The sequence below is a fragment of the Callithrix jacchus genome, chromosome 11 (genome assembly GCF_049354715.1).
Source record: "Callithrix jacchus isolate 240 chromosome 11, calJac240_pri, whole genome shotgun sequence".
NCBI lineage: Eukaryota > Metazoa > Chordata > Mammalia > Primates > Cebidae > Callithrix > Callithrix jacchus.
In genome coordinates, this window is record NC_133512.1 from 124,208,180 (window position 1) to 124,230,938 (window position 22,759).

Consider the following 22,759-nt stretch of genomic DNA (forward strand, 5'->3'; position numbering starts at 1 on the left):
AGGTTCCATTTCACACAAGCCACATTTTCAGACATTGACATTCCTAAACTGTATTTTGTATGCTGAATCCAGCCTTTCTTTCTTTAGCTGAAGAACAGCTTGAGTTATTACTTGGTGGCTTTGCTGCTCAACAGTTAAGCTTCAACAGTGTTGCTCTTTTTATATCTCTTTCTTTTGAGGGGGGGGAGGAGGAATACTGTATAAATATAAATGTACATTTATATATTTGTTATGCTTTTGTTTTATAATAATGAATTAAAAGTTGTTAGTGATAAGCATATATTTTAAATGTGGTACCACTAAGGCCAAGATTATGAAGTATTCTGAAAATAGAAAGTCCTTGACATTGAGTACTTATTAAGATTGGTGGTTTTTCATTTCATTTGGGAATGAAAAGAGAAAACTCAAAGAACATGTATAAATGCTGGAATACATAAATCAAAAAGTGGGATGAAACCAGGGTGTAATTTCTTTTTTTTTTTTTTTTAAGCACTGTGGCAATCTTTCCCCTACTCCATTGTCCCGTCTTTTACACTTCCATTTTCAATTTTCTATTCTTATGGGGACCCTATCTGTTGTAAAGGTCTACTCTTCTTTGTCCTTTCTAAATTGCTGTATCTTCATTTGTAAAATGATTAATACTTTCTTCAGTGAGGTAGTGGGAAGATACATAAAGTAATTTCTGAAAAAATTAGTACAGTGTCTAACATGGACTATATCTTCAAAAAGTTTCCTCTTAACATTTTGTAATAATCTACATTCAGGGGGAAAATGTTTCCTTCTATAAAGCATATTGCATTTAATCAACAAATATTGAAGCAATATTTGAACATATTTCATATGTTAGGAACTATTTCAGGCACTGAAATATAGACATTAGGATATAGACATGGACAAGATAGCCCTTTCTATTTTTAGTTGACAAATAATAATTGTGTATATTTGGTACAATGTGATGCTTGCATCTATGTATACATTGTAGGATGATTCAGTCAAGCTAATTAACATAGCCATCACTTTACCAACTTATCTTCTTTTTGTGGTGAGGATGTTAAAATCTATTTGTGTACCAATTCTGAAATATATAATACATGATTAACTGTGGTCAGTCATCATGCAGTGCAGTAGATCACTAAAATTTATTTTTCCAGTTCAACTGAAACTTTGTACCCTTTGGTCAATATCTCCCCTTTCCCCATCCCTCCCACTTCCTCCAGCCTTTGGTAGTCATATTTCTACTCTGTTTCTATGCATATATGTTTACAATTATTATAACTTTTTGATGAATTGATCCCTTTATTATTATATAGTGACATTCTTTGTCTCTTTTTACAGTTTTTGACTTAAAGTCTATTGTGCCTGATATGTATAGCTATCCCTGCACTCTTAGTTTTAATTTGTGTGGAATGTTTGTTTTCTTCCCTTCACTTTCAATCTGTATGTGTCCTTAGAGATGAAATTATTCTCTTTTAGGTGGCATATAGTTGGGTAGTTGTGTCTTTTTTTTTAATCCCCTCAGTTATTTGATGTCTTTTGATCAGAGAATTTAACCCATTTATTTGACAGGTAAGGATTTACTATTTAATTTTGTTAATTATTTTCAGGTTACTATGTATTCTTTTTTCCTCTCTTCTTTTGCTGTGTACCTTTGTAGTTTGAAGATTTCTCTATGGTATGCTTTGAATGCTTTCTTTTTATCTTTTGCATATCTACCAAGGGTTATTGCCTTGTGGTTACCATGAGGCTTCCATAAAACATTTTATATTAATAACTGGCTATTTAAAGCAGATAATAACTTTGATCACTTGCACAAACTCTGTACTTTTACTCTTCTCCCTTTCACAATTTATTATTCAAGACACATTTTGTATCTTTTATTGTTTGTGTCACTTAGAAAATTATTATAGCTTTAGCTTTTAATTGTTTGGCTTTTAATTTTTATGCTAGAGATGTATTTGATTTTTACACTGCCATTATAGTATAAGAGTGTTCTGTGTTTTATTACCTACTTTTACCAGTGAGTTTGATATTTTCATATTGCTCCTTAGCGATCTTCTTCTTTAGCATGAATGACACATTTTAGCATTTATTTTTGTAAAGCAGGTCTAGTGATGATAATTTCCTTTAGCTTTTGTTTGTCTGAGAAAGATTGATCTTTCCTACATTTTTGAAGGATAGGCTTACTGGGTATAATACTATTGGCATTTTTATTCTTTTACCTCTTTGAATATATTATCCCATTTACTTCTGGTCTTCAGAGTTTCTGTTAGAACCATCTTTCCCAGACTTAGGAAGTTTTCTACCATTATTTCTGTAAATATATTTTGTGTTCCTTTCTCTTTTCTTCCTCTGGTACACTGATCATGCATGCTTTATTCACTTTATGATGTTCCATAATTCTCTTAGGTTACCTTCACTCTTTTTCCTTCTTTTCATTTAGCTCCTCAGATTGGATGATTTCCAGTGATTTTGTCTTTAAATTTGCTAATTTTCTCTTCCGCTTGATCAAGACTGCTATTCAACCTCTCTGTTGAATTTTTGAGTTCAGTTATTATAGTCTTCAGCTCAATGATTTCTGTTTAGTACTTTTTAATATGTTGTATATCTTCATTGAAATTATCATTTCTTGTTCTTCTTACTTTGGTGAGCATCTTTATGACTGTCTTTCTGAATTCCTTGTCTAGTAAGATATATATCTCCATTTCATTAGCATAAACTTCTGGAGATGTATCATGCTTTTTTATTTGGAATATATTTCTGTTTGTTAATTTTCCTTGACTCTTTGTGCAATTAGATAAGAGAAGCACCCCTTCCTGTCTTGTTAGAGTGGTCTTGCCTCAAAGATCTTTCTTTCCAATTAGGGATTCTGTGTTCTAAACTCTTTTATGTTTGTCCAACCTGATGTCTTTGTTCTTAGTGGCTCCCAAGGAAGTAGAGAGTGTCAAGTCATGACATTGCCGTGAGAGAGGTGAGAGAAGACAGTCCCTTGAGATGTAGCTGGAGAGGCTGGAATGTTAACTGTACATTTCTGTTCCTCCTTTCCTTGCAGAAAAGTGGAGAGCCAGAGTTTATCCCCCACTTATTCTGCCCTATACCAAGAAGAGAGTCTGAGGAAGAATCCTGTACTCTTGATCAGACTGTTCACTTTTATTCTGGGGAGATAGTTGCTGAAGGTTTGCAAATTTAAAAGTCACCTTTGGGGGCCAGGTACGGTGGTTCATGCCTGTAATCCCAGCACTTCGGGAGACCATGGTGGGGGGATTACAAGGTCAAGAGATCGAGACCATCCTGGTCAACTGGGGGAAACCCCGTCTCTACTGAACATGCAAAAATTAGCTGGGCATAGTGGCGCACGCCTGTAGTCCCAGTGACTCGAGAGGCTGAGGCAGGAGAATTGCTTGAACCCGGGAGGCAGAGGTTGCAGTGAGCCGAGATCATGCCATTGCACTCCAGCCTGGGAAACGAGTGAAACTCCATCTCAAAAAAAAAAAAAGTCACCTTTGTTCTCCATAGTCTGGGAGACCAGCAGTGTAGAGCTTCATCAACTTCGAGAGTTAGGTGATTTAGGAGTCACTCACTCAGATGAAGGCTGTAAAAGTTGAAGCACTCGATAAATGCAGAAACTACTTACAGAGAGAGTCTACAGACACAGATTTATTGCTGCAGTAAGTCAGAGAAGAAAGATCAAGCAGTGCCCACTCTGCTATTAAGGCAAGCAGAAGGCTCACACTATTCTAGCAGGAAGAGATTTCTAGTTGGGACTTATCATTGAAATGAGCCAGGGAGAAAGGCAATGTGCTCACTTTTCCCTTCAGGCATGAGGAGGTCCATTCTGCTGCTTCCTTCCAATGAGAGATTGCAGGACTATATCTCAGAAGCAAGCCAGGAAAGAAGGCTCAGAGGCCCCACATGTTTTTTCACAGAGAGATTTTCAGTGAGTCTGGGATTGTCCCTGGGTCAAAGAGAGTGTTGTGCTTCCCATTTAGACTCAAAAAAGCTTATTCTTTATTTACTATGTAGGTTTATAGAAGCTGGGCTGATCCTGGGGGCTGCAACTGCTGGGAGTGATCATGCAGTCGAAACTCCCTTTGTTCTTCTTTGTGCTTGTGGGAGATCATCTGATGGCCTCTCCCTGCCATTCCTCAGGCATGGTGATTTAAGAGCAAAGCCCTTCAGCAGTGACTCTAAAGTTGGGCAGTATATATGTGGTACAAGACCCTTACCCTTTAGGAGTAAGCTGGAAGTTGATATTTCCTTTCTATGTGTTTAGGGTGGAGTTAGTGTGCACGTATATCTCAGCTTTTTCTACCCATTTTTTCATGGATATTTCCTCAGTTGTTTGGTACACAAGAGTCTTTCAACTGGATTCTGACTTTCTCTTGGAAAGAATTGATTCCTTAGTGTGTGAGAGGAGAGATAATCAGGAGACCCCTATTTTATCATGTTGCTCAAGAAAGCCTTACTGAATGGGGATATGGGTAAGGAACAGATAAATATATGTATATTCCTCCTAAGGGAGAATGACTGTGGGAGGGGGTTTGGTGTCAGAGGCTATTTTAGATAGGGTGGTCAGGGCAAGCCTCTTGTAGAAGCAGGTAGCTGTTCATCAGGATTAATTAAGTGAAGGACTGAACCACTTGGAGATGGGGGAGGAAAGAGTATCGAAGATGGCACTCATAGCAAGAATAAAAAGCCCTGAGGTGGAATAGAATAAGCTTTTCCTATGAAAAGCAGCAAAGTGGTGCAGGTTGGCTAGCATCGTGTGAGAAGAAGAAAGTGGGAAGAATTGCATCTGGAGAGGTATGCAGAGGTTAGCTTATATGAATTTTTTAGGTTGTGGTAAGAGGTTCAGAATTTAGGTGTGCTGGGAAGCTGTTGGAAGGTTCTGAATGGTTTCAGGATTGATATGATTAAGATTCTAAAAAGATCTCTTGGTCTGATCTGAGGATGACAGTGCCACTAAATGGTACAGCTCCAGGATTATTTTTGTTTGTTTGTTTGTTTGGTTGGTTTGGTTTTTCATGAGACAGTCTTGCTCTGTTGCCCAGGCTGTAGTGCAGTGGCGCAATCTCAACTTATTGCAACCTCCACCTCCGAGGTTCAAGCAATTCTTCTGCCTCAGCCTCCTGGGTAGCTGGGACTATAGGTGTGTGCCATCACACCTGGCTAGTTTTTGTATTTTTAGTAGAGATGGGGTTTTACATTTTTGGCCAGGCTGGTTGGGAACTCCTGACCTCAGGTGATCCACCCACTTCGACCTTCCAAAGTGCTGTGATTACAGATCTGAGCCACTGCACCCAGCTAACAGAGGCATGATTTATATGGAATTTAAGGCACCCTCTTAGAATTCTGCAGTCTTGAGAACAGACTGTAGGGGCAAGAGTAGAAGCAGAAAGATCAGTTTGGAGACTGTAGCAATGGTTAAAGTTTGAATAGGTGGTAGCCTGGAGATGATATAGAGTATAGCCAGAAAGTATTTACTCAATATTATTTAAGTTTATAAATGTAGTAGGGTAAAACTGCTATTTTGAGATTATAACATGGCTAAAAATGTTTAAGCTATTTCATTAAAATAATGAATGTTTTTGTGGTTAAATACCTAAGTCTTGCAGAACTTAAAATAGAAAGCAACAGTCCCTGCCCCACTTTTTCCCATTCCCAGTCACATACCTAGAATAAACTCTTTTAACTATTAATGTTTTTAATTATTCCAGAAAATACTTCCAACATCAAAATAGGATGCCTATACCACTTTTCTTCATTCATTCATTCTTAGACTTTAGCCATTACAGGACTTCCTGCAGGGTGCTGAGTGGGGAAGATTTAGCTCACTCACACAAAAATCTTGCTCCCCTTTCTTCTACTTGGGATATGGTTATCTACTACTAGTGGACCTCCAAGAGGTTCTCACATTCTTATAAGCAACATAATTTTTAGTTGGGTAAATGCTGCATGGTTGAAGTCTACATTTCTCATTTTCCCTTTCCCCCTTTCACTAACAATGGGACTGAGCATGATTGTAGAAAATGTGGGTCAATAACACAACCCTGGGAAAAACCAGCTTGGTTATTTCTACCATGTGAAATAGGACCAGGTCCCATAAGACCATCAATATTAATGAGGAATTGCAGAGGCAATGTTTGTTTTTACAGAAGTCAGGGACAAGCCAGAGACTGCTGATACTTCTCTGAGGAGAGTAGAAAGTGAGTCCTTGCTGGAATAGTAGCAAGAATTGGTTTACAATTGTTACCTCAAAAATCTGTCAGTAGCTGTCTGGGGACAGTCAGAATCTCCCATTTGTCACAGCATCTGTTCCATTGCAGCTAGCTATAGCCAAGACTTGAGTTAAGTCTAGTGAGGTATCTTAGTCTGTTTAGTGTTGCTGTAAAGAAATACCTGAGGCTGGATACTTTATAATGGTAAGAGATTCTGCAGACTGTGCAAGAAGCATGGTGCTGGCAACCGGTGAGAGCCTCAGGCTAATTCAACTTATGTGGAAGGTAAAGTGTTGCCAGTGTGTGTAGATATTACGTGGTGAGAGAGAGTGTGAGAGGAGATGCTAGAATCATTTTAACAACCAGCCCTCATGGAAACTAACAGAATGAGAACTCACCACCCACCACAGGAAGGGCGTTAATCTATTCATGAGGTGTCTACCCCCATCACCCAAACACTTCCCATTAGGCCCCTGCCTCCAACATTGAGATCAAATTTTAATACAAGGGTTGATGGGACAAACATACAAAGAGAAGTGGTGAGTACACACCTATGGGGCACTTCCTAAAAGGGAAGAAGTGGTTCCTCTCTGGTTTCTTTCCCTTTCCTACTGGCTGGAGTATCAATGTCAGTGTGGCAGGAGTTAGAGCAGCCATTTGGACAAATTGATTTTGCTACTTACTGAGAATAACAGAGCTACAAGTCGGAAGGAGTCTAGGGCCCATATCTTAACTACAGTTTGCAGTGTAATTTAAATAGTATATGTATCTCCTTGTAATTTAAGTAATATATTTATCCCTTTATGTCTTATTCCTTCAAGTAAAGACATTATGGCCATGCATTTCTTGCTGACAGTGTTAATTGCCTACTTGATAGTCATTTTCTCTACTTCTTTCTTGCTGTAATATTTCCAGCCCTACATAAGATACATGCTTTTCTAACTTTCCTGAGAGCTACAGGTGGCCGTGGACATAAGACTTTTTTTTTTTTGAGACAGGGTCTTATTTTGTTGCCCAGGCTCTAGTGCAGTGACAATTTCATGGCTCACTGAAGCCTTGATCTCCTGGGCTCAAGCAATCCTCCTGACTCAGCCTCCCAATAGGTGGGACCATGGGCACATGCCACCACACCTGGCTAATTTTACTTTTGTATAGTTTTGGTGTATGACAGAGAACACATTTTTAGCCTTGATGCCTCCATCCAATGTCTGGAGTTGTAGCAATCATATTATGACTCTGAGGAAAATACTAAAGGAATTTCAAAGGTACTAGCTCAGACATACGAGAGTCTGAAACAATTGCCAAGAGTATCTGCATCCCAGACTAATTTTTTCTGGAGGCTGATTGTTTTACATTCTGTAATCCTCCTAAGGTTAATTATTTTATGTTCTGCAATCCTCATGAAGATCTCTACACTTTAAGTTATTGATTCTTCAAGTTGAAGACCTCCTAACCGAGTTTATATGGTCAAGATCCATCACATTTGTCTGCGCGACATATGTGTTAGTTTGAACCATTTTGTAGTTTTAACTTTTTCCTTCCCTACCCATCTCATCGTCTTTTGTTGCCTCCTTAAGTTATTACAGATTATAAACCTGGTTCTCAATGGGACTATTAATACTCCCTGGCAGACATTTAAGACATCTGTGGGGGTGTTTTTAAATTTTCTCCGTAACTGGGCATTGCTACGGTATTTAGTAGGTAGGGTCCAGGGATCCTAGAAATTCTGAAATGCATGGTGAAGAATTGTTCTTCATCTTACATCACATCTCAGTCACCTCTTAGACATTATTTTGTAAAAGCGTGTTCATAATTATTTGAGCCTAGGAATAATTACTTATATAATACAAAGTACATTTTATATGATTTTAATATATGGCAAGTTTTTGAAAATATGTAGAGGACACCCAGGTAGATTGAGGAAAGCTTGAAATTTTTTTATTAGCAACTTTTCTGAGAATTGCTCACTGTTTTGAAAATTAATGTCACCACACAACAATAATGGTTGTGATATCTGTTTTACCAATACAGAATGCTTGTGTCAGTCTTCATTTTCAGTTGTCACATTCTTCTTGATTTTATGGCTATGTACAAAAACTATGAAGCCCTTATTTCAAAATATCAAAAAAAAAAAGTGTTGACAGCATTCAGTTAAATAGTGCTTAACTTCCCCTAAACCCAGACTTCTTTATAAGTGGGTGTACACGTGTACTTTATCTTCTTGATTAGTTATATCTAAGTGTTTACGTATTAAGATATACGTTATTTCACTTATTGTTTATTTCTATTTCAGTTAGGATAATGTGTTCATTTACCTGAAAATATCTGTGCAGATAATTTAGCTATACATTACATTTCCGGATAGCAAAAAGAGTTATTATCTTTTTAAAAAATATCAAAAGGAAGCATATTGATTATTACTGAGTTAGGGTCCAGCAGAAAATATTTGTCACACTCTAAAGAGCAGTTCATAAATTACAGAGGTTTGGGCAAGATTTAGGGAAACAATGAGGGATGGTGAGTCATTCAGGGATTGACTATGGAGGGAAGCCCTTACTCCTCCTAGGCCTCAGTGGGCAGGAGGGAGCTGTGGCCAGAACTGGGTGGGAACTGTAGCCAAAAGAGAGAGGCTTTCTTATGGAAGCTGTGGTTTCTAGTGGGTCACTGTCCCACCTTCTGTGGCAGGGAGGGAGCCAAGGGATAAATCTCTTGTCTTCTTTCTCTTCTTTCCTCAGATTATGTGATGACATTTCACCAGAAGGGAAACCAAAAGAGAATCTGAAAAGGAAAAATGTCCACTGATACCATTTCTTAGCCTCCCAAGGCACAGAGCAGAGAATAGAGGACAGTGTGAATTCGAGGATCAAGGGAGAGTATCCAGATTTGGGATGTTGTGTCTGATTTAGTTTGAGAATCACTATTCCGAGGGACAGCAGTAATGTCTTCAATTTTTGCCTCTCTCTGCAGATATGTCCTTCCTGTAGCCTTCCTATAGCTTGCTCTAGTCTGAATTAGCGTTTGGACAGCAGGCTGAGAGTTGCCATTATTTCTTTCATAATTCTTTTGAATTGGAGCCTCTGTTTTCTACTCTGCCATCTTTGTAGGAAATAGTGTGTGATAAATTTTCTGATTCTATGCAGTTCTAAAATTTTCCTCATTTTAATGGGGAAATTGGCTGGACATAGAATTCCAGGTTGAAATCATTCTCCCTTATAATTTTGAAGGTATCACTCCACTATCTTCTAGCTTCTAGTGTTGCTAATGAAAAACATGCAGTCTGGTTTTGTTCATTTTAAAATAAGTTTTGTTTTGAATGGACACATAATGATACATGTTTATGGGACACATGATGATGTTTCAATATATATACACAGTGTGTAATGATCAAACCAGAGCAATTACACGTTGATAACTTGAAACTCTTGTTATTTCTTTGTGGTGAGAAAATTAAAAATCCTCTCTTATAGCTATTTTGAAATATATAATACATTATTGTTGACTATGGCAAAAGTAGACAAATAGGATTACATCAAATTAAAAAGCTTCTCCACAGCAAACCAAACGACAGAGTGAAGAGACAACTTACAGCATGGGAGAAATTATTCACAAGCTATTCAGCTGACAACGGTTTAGTATCCAGAATATGCAAGGAACTCCAACAATTCAATAACAACAAAAAAGCCCCCAAATAATCTAATTAAAAAATGGGCAAACAATCTGAATAGGCATTTCTCAAGACATATAGATGGTCAACAGATATATGAAAAAAATGTTCAGTGTCACTAATTATCAGGGAAAAGCAAATGAAAACCACAGTAAGCTTTAACCTCACCCCAGTTAGAATGGCTATTATCAATTAGATGAAAGATAAATGCTGGCAAAGATGTGGAGAAAGGTGAACTCTTATACACTGTTGGTGGGAGTGTAAACTGGCACAGTCATATAGAAAACAGAATGGGAGTCCTGTAAAAAATTAAAAATAGGACTACCATGTTATTCAATAATCCACTACTGGGTATCTATTCAAAGGAAATGAAATTCGTATGTTGAAGATACACACACACACACACACACACACACACACACATTTCCATGTTTACTTCAGCACTGTATACAATAGTCAAGATACGGAAATCAAGTTAATTGTCATTGGATGAATGGATAAAGAAGATGTGGTATATATACTCATACCATTACTATTTAACTATAAAAAGGACTACTATTTATAATAAAAAGAGAATGAAATTCTGTCATTGGTGACAACATGGATGAACCTAGAGGACCATGTGTTAAGTGAAATAAACCAGGCACAGAAGGACAAATACTGCATGATCTCATTCATGCGGAATCTAATAAAGTTGATCTCATAGAAGTAGAGACTATAATAGTGGTTACTATTATAGGGCTGTGAAGAGTAGTGGGTACAGGGGTTTAGAGATAGGTTGGTCGACGGGTACAGAATTACAGTTTATAGGAGAAATAAATCCCGATGTTCTGCTTATAGTACAGAGACTAGGTTGACTATAGTCCATTTATTTTTAAATAACTTGTTTTATTCTTTCTTAAATATTTTAATGTTCTTTATCCTTGGGTGTTCTAAAATGTTACAATTGCCTTTAGCTTAAAAAATGTATTATGGCTGTGCACAGTATATCACACTGGCAATCACAGCACTTTGGGAGAATGACAGGAGAGTTGCTTGAGGCCAGGAGTTTGAGACCAGCCTGGACAACAAAGTGAAACCCTGCCTCTACAAAAAAATAAAAAGTAAAAAATCAGCTAGGCGTGGTGGCACATGCCAGTAGTCCCAGCTACTTGGAAAACTGAGGCAGATGATCACTTGAACCAGAGTTGAAATCTGCAGTGGGCTATGATTACACTCTTGCAAACCAGCCTGGGTAACAGAGCAAGACTCTGTCTAGAGACATAAAAGTGTTGTGCCAGGCATTTGTTGTTGACAATCTAGAGATAGGAGCATGTTCTTCCAACTTTTGGCAAGTCTCTTTCTTATTTTTTGTGAACTTGGGATGGGAGGAAGTTGGGAGGTAAAAAGTGGAGTTTGCTTTTCTTTAGGGTGAGGTAGCTCCTTGAAGTTATCCTACCGTTTTTGTTAGTGCACTTATAAATCCCAGCATGTTCTATTTGTATGAATTTTCTGATCATCCCTTTAAGATTGTTTGTCATTGACAAAGAGGTGTTTTATCTGCCTTTTGACTTTAGTGGAGGTATACAGAGGTATAAAGTTTGCTCTGGAGACTTCCACATCCATGGATCCAGGGATTCAACCAACAGCAGATTGAAGATATTTGGGGAAGAAATTACAAATAAAATTACAAATAAAAAATAAGACAGTATAGTAATGGTTTACATAATATTTATATTGTATTAGGTATTATGAGTAATATGGAGAAGATTTAAAGTGTACAGGAGAATATTATATGTAAATACTATGCCATTTTATATAAGGTTCCCAAGCATCCATGGATTTTGGTATTCAAGGGGGTCCTGGAACCTATCCCTCATGGATAACAAAGGATGATGGTAATATTATACTCATGTGTATAATTAAAATATTGTATACTTTTTATTTTTTGAGTGACTTGTTTTGTCTTTGACTTCCTGTGTCCTACTGGAGCCATTAACTAGAATAAGACCTATAGGTTCTAAAATGACCTTGATATGATGAAACAAACAATTGACTGGAAAAAGCAATTTCAAAAGCAAATTGTAACTCATTCTGAGGCATGTTTTTGCCTAGAGGCATAACCAGGTATTGTACACGTTAAGACAGGAATAAAAAATTAAAAGGATGTCACCAAATTAATTATCTAATTCTCTTCAACAGATGGCTCCCATATTCAGTTGTCTATAAAACTTTTAAGAGTCCTCTGGGGTATTTTTCTTTAATGTAATATAATGTAAACTTTCAATTAATTAAAACCTGGCGAAATTGAAAATATTAAGCAGTTTTAGGAGCAAAACAGGAAATGAAGAGTAAGAAGGGGAATCAGGAATGTATTTTGAGAACTAACTTCTGAGGTTGAGAGAGACCTGAATTCTATTATAAACTTTCTGATAGAAATTGCCTAATTCTTTTTATATGCCTGGCCCTCAGGCCCTGTTCCCTGACCATATCAATATGTAATGGTTTCAGTAGGTAGTACCATCTGTGTTTTTCCCCAAGGGCCAAATGCAAATTAACATTTTACTAGCAACTTATTTTTTTCTCATTAAAGATAGCTATATATAGCATATTTGCTTAAATACCACACTTTTTACTTGTTCTCACCAGGGACCTCACTATGTTCCCAATGTTTTCATTTATTTTAGAATTATATATTGGTGTCCAGTGGCCACACAGCAGAACAATCTCTGTAATGTCATGAAAACATATAGTTTAAAATGTCAACTAAGTATAATGTTTTTCAAATATTAATGCTTACCAAGTTGTGAGATGTTGTTCTTTTAGAGAATGAAGGTTAAAAGCAAGCGATAAAACACATATGGCTTTTAGAAGAAATGAGTGTGATAGTTATAAATGACACTTGAAGTCTTAGAAGTTTGAGCTCATCTTTTTCTATTTCTGTATTTGCTCAGAGAATGTAAACAATCTGAGTAAGGTCATACAGTTTATAAATGATGGTGTTTGACTTTGAACTGAGGCTTTTGTGCCTCTAAATCCTTAGATCTTTACCTCAGGTGTTTCTCAAGGTGTCTTTCTTTTTTTCTTGCAAAATAAGAGCTTTGTTTCTTGTATGAAAGCTCTATTTAAAACCATTTTATTAGATTACACTGAATTTGAGAGTATGTGGGTATATTGCAGGACAAATTGTAGGCCACTGAAGCATTAATACACACAGCTAAAGCCTGATGTGAAGTAACTTGGGTGTTTTTGTCATTTTCCACAGTGGCTTTATAAAGGGAGTTGTTTAGGATTGTTTGGGAAACTTGTTTGAATAGGAAATCTTAAAATGTCAGGACCTCATAATTGGGATTCTGAATTCACATAAGCTGTAATAGACTGTCTAAATGCTCAGGTGGTTATTAATCTTGATTGCAAGTCTCTTCCCTTAGGGGCTTCATACTCAGGGCTTCCCACTTCTTTCCCAAAGTAACATCGAATCTGGTTATGGCAAGTTATCATCATTTAATAAATAACTCAACCTGAATTTCTCTTTTACTTTTTCATTTTTTACCATTTACTATTTTTTTTGTTTATTACTCATACATCTGCAGACCTGTAATTTATTTTTCTGAATGCAGAAATGCCTATAGTAAAGTGTTTGGAAAGTACAGAAACATAAAAAGAAATAGAGGGGGAGGAATGTGTGAACAGACCAGCTGTAATAATGAGTGCAGAGCAGTTCATCCTTACCATTATAGTTTGCATGCCTGTTTTCCCCCATTAATGATGCCATGAAAACAATTTTGAATCTTGCTTTTCCCTTAACATTGTATCCTAAATATTTTCCTGTTCAAAAAGATCTAATATTCAATGGTTATATATTCTTTCCTCATATCATAATTTGTGCCATGATGACTGTCTGCAAAAACCTTATTAGGAGAGGAGGGATGGATTTCACAATATTTCTAGACTGGGAATATTAAATTAGGAGTGTATACTTTTTGACACTTGTAACATACTGAATAATTCTAGTTTGTAAGAATATACACCTCAGTGCAGCATCGCTAATCTTGAAATCATATTAAAGTTGTCTTTGTAAAGTTGGCTTGTTTCATTTTCTTAACAAAAACATATGCAGTGCTTACTGTGCTTTATAGAGAATTTGTTAGATGTCTTTGAGTATTTCATGAACACAAAGGATATCTTGTTTTACTTTGTATCTTTACTTTTTTTTTAAATGTCAGTTAAAAATGTCCACTTGGCATATTTTTTTAGCCATTGTTGGGCCCCAGTATGGTGAGGGCTCTTGTGAAGCAAGCTGGAGCCAAGATTTCAAGGTTTGAGGTGTGTGTTAATTTGTAAGTAAATGTCTGGGTGTTCCGGGAAGATTAGTGGCAGAAAGAGGATTTTGGTGGCATCTTAGTAGTGAGGGAACCACACTACTAAAGTGAGGTGGTGAAGGTAAAGATGGACAAGATGGAGAAGAAAGAAAAAGGTTGGAAGAGAGATTTCAGAAATAGAATGAGAAGCAAGCAAGACCAAATGAGGAGGATTTAGAGATTATTCCTAGAATTTTGCTGGTGTCACTGGTGGGATGGGGATGCCATTACCAAGATGTGAAACACATGAGGAAAAAGAGATTTGGGGATATTCCAATGAGGCTTATGTTGGCTCTGAACAGAAAGCACTTCTAATAGTAGCTTAAACCACTGGGCTTACTTCACAAGAACACAGGGACTGGGATGTTGGCTCAGGAACACCATCATAAAGCACCCTCTGCCTGTTTTCCCGCTCCTCCATCCCTAGCACGAGGCTTTTGCTTTCATGATTGCAACTGCCTGCAAAGGTATCTATGTTCCAGGCAGAAGGAAAGAGGGAAGGGGCCATGGGTTCCATCATAGAGACACTTCGTTATGGACAGGGAGGATCACTCCCCACACCTCAACTTCATTTTACACCTTACTGGCAAACTGTAACTGTAAGGAAGACTGGGATATTAATATTTACATGACAAGTCTGTGTCCTGGAAGAAAAGAGAAAAGGGATTTGGAATGAGAGTTAAGTAACCAAAAATATGCAAACATGGAGGTAGATAATAAATTTAATTTTGACCGTGTTTGTGGAAGAGACTTATGCAATAGAAAATAGTGCCTAGAATTTAAAAGAAGTTGTCAGGGCTTGAGATAGATGTAGATGCAGTCTGCATTTGTTTCATATTCAATCGTATGTCTAAAGGACTTAAAAAATTCCTGTTTCTAGGCTTTTCCTGCTGTTTCCATGGCTTCTCTTGTTTTCTAAATTCCATTCATTAGGCCTTATTTCACATTCTTCTTTGAAGATCATACTTTTCTCCTACCAGCCACAAGGTCAGATTCCCCATGACATCCTACCATCCCTGTCAGATTTGCCACTGTTTTTTTTTATTATTATTATTATTATTTTTACTTATTTATTTATTTATTTATTTAGAGACAGAGTTTCGCTCTTGTTACCCAGGCTGGAGTGCAATGGCGCAATCTCGGCTCACCGCAACCTCCACCTCCTGGGTTCAGGCAATTCTCCTGCCTCAGCCTCCCGAGTAGCTGGGACTACAGGCATGTGCCACCATGCCCGGCTAATTTTTTGTATTTTTGGTAGAGACGGAGTTTCGCTTTGTTGACCAGGATGGTCTCGATCTCTTGCCCTCGTGATCCACCCGCCTTGGCCTCCCAAAGTGCTGGGATTACAGGCGTGAGCCACCGTGCCCGGCTGCCACTGTTATTTTTTAATTCCCCTCAGAGTTTTCTTGGGTGTGCTTATAGTGTGAGTGGAAGGACACTATTTGTGTTTGGAAGTTGAGTTCCAGAGTCTAATTTATTAGAGGTATGACAGTTACCACATTTTTCAGCCTTTCTCTGTATGTATCTGTTTGTATCAAGGAATGGATTGCTATTAGGATAAATAAATTAACATGTGTTTAGTACCTCTCACTTTCAGTGGCTGCTCCCTTCCTTTCTTCATGTCCGCAATTCGATATAGGAAGAAGTAGCTTCCAGGCAGAATACTGCTAAGGAATGTTACTGCTGATACTAAAGAAAGGATCCCTCCAGGAAAATAGCAACCCCTTTTTCTGGGGTCTTGCTTCTTCTCCCATCAGTGTTGTTCTCCCACCCTGACTACAGCAGATGGGGATCAAAGTCACACTTTAAAAAGCTTTCAGACTCTGCCACAAACTATGTCCTCTCCAGGGAGAAAAGCTTTTAAATAATTTGAAGCCTTTTATGGGTTCTATTTGTATGGGTTATATTTTCATATATAATAAGTCAGTAAACATTATCTAATTTTTTTAGGTCTCACACAAATACAGTGATGTCCCTTTATACTATGATTTTCAAGGACATGTTTCCTTTTTGAATTAAACTAAGTGGTATCTAACAGCCGTAGTGCTGAAACAGTGTTTTCATGTTAGTGAGAGTACCTGTTCCTAGGGTCGATTCAGCATTTCCTTTATAGCAAACACTTTTGGAAGACTGTCACTTTAAGTGTTTTTCTGTGGAAGCTTTTGCTCTCTGCTCATACTTGAAGGTAAATTGTCTATCATTGTTTTGCATACTACTTATCTGCAACAGTAATAAGCATTAGTCCTGAGGTTGCTCATGGGAATCTCTCCTGTCCTTGTATGTGTGCAACACATCTTGTTCTGGCACAGCTAGGCAACATGCTCCCTGGTGAGATGGTTGGTGATATTCTATTGTAAATGAGGATGTTGTCTTTACATTGACACCTCGGTGGCTCAAGTTTCTCTCTACTACCTTTTCTGTTCATCTGCTTCCTCCTGTTTGCCTTTTTCATTATTGAACACTGTGAGTAGAGGGCAGATGAAGGCAAGACCTTCATTTCTTTTTTTCTTTTCCAAAGACAAGATTTTACTATCACCCAGGCTGGAGCTCAGTGGTATGATCACAGCTCACTGCAGCCTCAACCTCCAGGGCTCAAGTGATTCTTCCATCTTACTTCCCAAGTAGCTGGGAAGCTGGGACTACAGGCACAAGTCACTCACCACTCTTGGCTAATATTTGTATTTTTTGTAGAGACCAGGCTTCACCATGTTACCTAGGCTGGTCACAAACTCCTGGCCTCAGGTGATCCACCTGCCTCAGCCTCCTAAAGTGCTGAGATCATAGGCATGAACCACCACACCCAGCTAAGACCTTCATTTCTGGCAGCATCAAGGACATTGCTCCAGCAGTTACTATGGCCTGGAGTCTGTTGGTGTTGACTGATTGTGGTGGGCTCTTTGAAGGAAAGACAGGGCTAGGGTTTTCCATGGTACAAGGAGCTTCTGGGACTTTGCCTTGTGCTCCAAATAAGACAATGCTTGCAAAGCCTGAAGCTTTGGCATGTACTATATGCCCCTCTACCATTTCTTCTGATCCCTTCTCCACATCCCCTTTTCATTCCTGCCTATTTTCAAGATTTAAATATATGCCTATCTTCAAGATTTAAACAGTTATATTCATACACATTTATTTGTAACTCTTGATGTAAGGGTATACTAGTCAGGATCTAGTCAGAAAAAATATATATATTACCAAGTAGTTCAATAGGGGGATTTGGTATAGGGAACTAATTACAAAGGTATTGAAAAAGCTAAAAGAGAAAATAGGCATCTTTTATGTAATTCAGAGGTTACCAACTGCAGGTAGCCATTACCACCCTTTGGGCTAAAGGAACAAAGGGAGGAGTTGTTATCAGAGCCAACAAGGGAGCTGCCTGGTGGGAACTCAGCTATAGCACAGGAACTTCTTGGTGAGAGCAGAACTGAGGATCTGGGCCACCCAGGGGTAATTGGAACTGTGGAGGGGGCACCCCACAGGGGGCTGGAATAATGGAGGATGTGGCCACTCTGCAAATGCCACATGGAGTAGAGGAGGTAGGGGAAGAAATACCCTGACCTTTCTCTTCCTCGTTTATCTGATCTCCTGCTAGTCTCTCATTAGTCTGTTGACATCAGAAGCCAGCTGTCTAGGACTGTAGTTTGTAGGGTTCAATCATGTGAAGTGGAAGGCAGGAGAATAAACAGGAGACCAAACAGAGGACTGGCACAGAGGCCAAGGCCTTTTCCTTAACTATGGTTCCTATGATTTTAGTCGTGCATTATTTTCCTAATGCAAGTCACTTCCCTAAGCACTTTCTATCATTTCAGTTTTAGATATTTTTATGGTGGATTTTTGGAGTGGAGATTGCAAAGCAATCTGCATGTAGGATTCTGCAGTAGCCTCCTAAATTTGTTTTTCTGCTTCCATCCTTACCACCCCCAACCCTTATCTGTTCTCTGTATGTAGTCGGAGTGACTGCTTTTATAAAAGAAATCAGTTTGCTTCTCTGTTCAGTACCTCCAGTAGGTTCTATTTCACTGCCAGTAAAGTGAAAGTGTTTATAGTGGCCCACCAGACCCTACATGATCTGTCCTCCCACCTCTCCCCCTTGCTCTCTCTGCTCCAGCTAAACTTGCCTCCTTGCTGTTCCTGGAGCTTCCGGGCATGTTCCTGCCTCTGCCTTTGTGCTGTTTTCTGTACATGAATGCTTCTTCCCCAGGCATCCCTCCTTTGCCTTTAATTAACCATTAACTCAGTGAAGCTCTCCCTGGCACACACACACACACACACACACACACACACACACACACACACTCTCTCTCTCTCTCTCTCTCTCTCTCTCTCTCTCTCTCTGTCTCTCTCTCTCTCTCTCTCTCTCTCTCTCTCTCTCTTCCTCCTCCCTCCTCCCTCTCCCCGCTACTCATCTGTAAGCTTTCTACTTTCCTTCCTTGTTTTGCACTAATTACCCCATGATATACTATATAACAAATTCATTATCCTCCTGCCACACACATAAATATAAGCTGCATGAGGGCAGGAATTTAAAAAAATTCTTCTGTCAGTTTTGTTGATAGAACAATGCCTAGTACCTGTGGCAGTTGAATGAATGGCTGAATTCAGGCATCATTGAATGACTTTCTAGATCTCCTAAGTAGAGTCCTTCCTAGATTTTTAAGATTTTATTCCCCTAATCTTTTCAGTTGTGTTAATTATATTTAATGTGACAGCAATAATTCATCAACTTGCTTTTAATGAGTCTTTCCAAAATGTTTAACTTAATTTTTAATAGAAAAAAAACTTTTTCACTGATATTTTTGAGTCAGTAAAGACTTTTGGATTCAAATTATAGTTCTGCTGCTTACTAGCTGCATGGCTGTGGCTTACTTATGCCTCAGTTTCCTGGTTTGTGTATAGGGGTGATAATAGTACCCATATCTTTGTGGCTATGACTATTACATAGATGCATGAAAGATACTTTAAATAGTCTATACATTAAGGGCTCTGATATGGTTTGACTGTGTCCCCACCCAAATCTCATCTTGAATTGTAGCTCCCATAATTCCTGTGTGTTGTGGGAGGGATCTGGGGGGAGGTAATTGAATCATAGGGTTGGGTCTTTTCCATGCTGTTCTCGTGATAGTGAGTAAATCCCATGAGATCTGAAGGGTTTATAAAGAAGTGTTCCCCGGCACAGGCTCTCTGGCCTGTTGCCATATAAGATGTACCTTTGCTCTTGCTTCAACTTCCACCATGATTGTGAGGCCTCTCCAGCCACATAGAACTAGGAGTTCAATAACCCTCTTTTTCTTGATAAATTACCTTGGGTATGTCTTCATTAGCAACATAAGAATAGACTAATACAGGTTCATTAAGTCTTAGCTATTAATTTTAGTATTGGTTTACATGCTGAGACAAGGAAGAACACACCCCTCAGGCTTCCTGCTGTGGGAAGCATAATTGACTGATACCTGAATTGCTGCTCCTCTGAGTCTACCTTCACTATGAGGCCGTGCTTTCTGTGGACTTTTCTGAGCCAGTGATTGGGCACAGAAAGGACAGCTAGACCCATTCCTGTCCTCTATTGGGTGATTTTAAGCTCAAGGACTCCTCACTGGCCCAGTTGAACGTCCCTGGGGACTGCCCTATAGTACAGTCCCCCTTTCTTCCCTCTTTCCTTGTAGACATCAGTCTTGCACCTTGTTCTGAGTGTTCTCCGGTTCCCTACTCCAAGATATCTTTTGCATGTTTAATTTTGTGTTGGTGTCTGCTTCTTGGCAACCCAAGTGAATGTACATGACATTGAAATATTAGTAATTATAACTCATTATAGTGATAAGTAACAGAATATATGAGTTGAGAAACACAACTGTCTTATTGTAGGCATACAACTTAGCTGGTCTTAGTGGGAGCAGAGATACTTGGCCAGTGCTCACTAGCTGCCATAAGCCGGTCAGGGCAAACATATTGGCAGGGTGAACAGAGAACATCAACTAACCTGGGTTGCAAGTGTGATATAGCTGGCCTAGAATTAGAACCAGTACAATGCCATTTTAAAATGGGAAAACTGTTTCCATTCTCCTCACAATGACTGCTAGCCATGGCTTCTGTAAACTACTAAGATGACCTTGCAAAATGCAAAGAGAGGACAAGCTGCATACTTTCTCTTATCTGTAACTGCCAGAATTGCTGGCCTTTGTTTACCAAAGTAAGCACCCCCAGATAATTCCATCCTGGCGCCAAGTAACCTAAAATTATGTGGACCCCACACCTGTCCAAATAATGTATAAACTAATGTTTACCTTGACCTCTGTAAACCACTTAAGTGGCAATCGGAATGACAAAGGTCCCCTGGCCCTTGGAATATCTGGAGCACCCTCACCCTCCTCTCAGCCTAGGAGGTGATTGACAGCTTTCATTCCCATCTCCACTCCTCACCCCCACTCCCAAGGTGGTTTTGTGGGTATAAAAAGGTCTTGTCACTCTTCTTTCTCTGCCACAGGTTGGAGAGACATGAGTCCTCCGTGGTCGCCGGCAATAAACCCTGCAATTTTGGCATACTTTTGTTCTGGTGTTGACTTTCTGTGCTAAGTTCAATGCAACACAAGGAGGAAGGCCAGCCCCTTAAACTTTGGTGTTAGGCACAGGGACAATGCCAGTGTCATAGAGGTGCTGGTAACTGGGGTGTTATTTTGATCAAGGTGTAATGAATCCATGATGGAAGACAATTGATAATAAGGCTTTGTGGGCTCAAAGACCTTAGCTGCAGCCTGCTTCTCTCTCTAGGAGAGTACTAGAAGCTGGAGGATGGGGATGGGGGACCCTAGAGTTCCCTATAGAGAAAGCATCAGGAGAGGGAAAGAAAGAGTTGAGTTCCCCCAGTTCCCTCTTTCCAGAGAAGTTAATGCTTCTGGTTAAGGACCTCCAAAAAGAGAGAGATACAGACATTGCCAATAAAATAATAAAATGTACCTCCCCCTGCCCCAAGGAAGGCATCACCAAGGTTGGGGGCAGTTGGAGCACACCACACCAGAATCTATAATTGCTTTTGGAGGGCTTCAGTCTGCAATTCAGTGCTCTGAGGAGGGCAGATGTCACCCCCTTAGGAGGTGATCTGACTCAACAGGCTGACAAGTCCATGTCTGCAATGGAGGAGAAATTTTTGTCCCCTGAAAGGAGGCCGTTGGGGAGTCCCCGGGCTCCCAGTGGAGCAGGAGCTAGGTCAGGGGGTCTCTGGGCCACTGTCACTAGGTGAATTATAGCCTCAGGGTACTCCATCAACATGGGCTTAGTTGTATGGGGGGCCATGGGTACGCTCTGATTCAGCAGCTGCTGAAACTCAGACTTGTTGATGGATGCCAGGTCTGTGAACATGGCTGGGTCTGTGCTGTTGCCAAGCAAGGCACCCAGGTCTTCATCAAATTACAGCTGTAGCAGAGCTTCTGACAGCATTCCTTCCCCAGCCACAGAAGGTGGGCCCACAGCCTGAGGAGGGTCAGGAGTTAGGACTGGGCCAGGAGCTGTGGCCTGGGTCAGAGCTAATGCCATGGCTGGGGCAGGGGCTGGGGCCTGGGCAAGGACTAGGGGAGGGGCTGGGGCCAAGGCTGAAGCCTGGCTTGGGATCTGCCCAGAAGGAAACACCATGGTGGGAAACTCATCATGGTTGATGGTGCTCAGGGTTGATGTAAAGGGATAGGGCTGGGGGGCTGGCTTGGAGACAGGGTTTTCACTGGCCATTGTTGGAGCTTCTACTGAGAAATTGTATTGGCTTTTTAAATTGAAAGCTCCTTGAATGCAAAGATCCAATCAAAAGCTTCTTTTATAGCAGCCATAGCAGCTGGCTATGGTAGTAAACATATAAATGCTTAATAACAATTTGTTAAATCAACATTCCTTATGCACAGACTCTGTTTTCGCTTTGCTTGCAAAGTGTGAGTAGGTGATAAAGATGTTGCCAACAGCTGGGGACTGCAGAGACTGAGAAGCTCCAGAGTTTATGAACTTTGTGACTCTACCAAGGAAACGTCCTTGGAAGCCTATGGCAGTGGCATTTCTGATGTCCTGAGTACAAAAATAACCAAGCTTTCAAAATTTCTTCTATGCTCTAAGTATATTTTAAAAGAGACTTGGTAAAATGCAAATTAAAAGGGTTTTTGGTGATTTTTGACTAAGCAAATTCAATATAAGTGAAATAACAGTTTCCTCCAGATATTTGACAGGTTGAGGAGAGCTTCAGAATGTTCCAACGTTTTTTGTAAAGAAAGCTTAAAAGTTTTTGATAAACATCAATTAGATTTGTGTTTATGAAAAATAGCGGGCAACCAACATGCTTAAGCTAATCACTGATAGAAATGCAAATTTCTGAGTTGTCTCTGGATAGTTTAGGCTGAATTTTGCCCTTAGACTTCAAATGAAAACTGTAGATGCAGAAGGTTGAAAGGTGTAGTAATTATTCGTTAACCTGCCTGGGACTTTGGAAATCAGGTTTCATGCTTTTGCATGAAAACTCTTAATAGAACATGAAAAGCTGTTCCAAGATACCTCAAGAGTATTTTTTTCTTAGT

General features: G+C 39.3%; 1 protein-coding gene and 1 pseudogene across 8 annotated transcripts in view; one reads left to right on the plus strand and one right to left on the minus strand.

The window, feature by feature from the left end:
• Nucleotides 1–22,759, plus strand: part of CADPS2 (calcium dependent secretion activator 2) — a 564,672-nt gene that overhangs the window by 12,772 nt on the left and 529,141 nt on the right. The gene's annotated exons all lie outside the window — the stretch shown is intronic.
• LOC144578306 (transcription factor p65 pseudogene) lies at nt 21,187–21,932 on the minus strand (annotated as a pseudogene).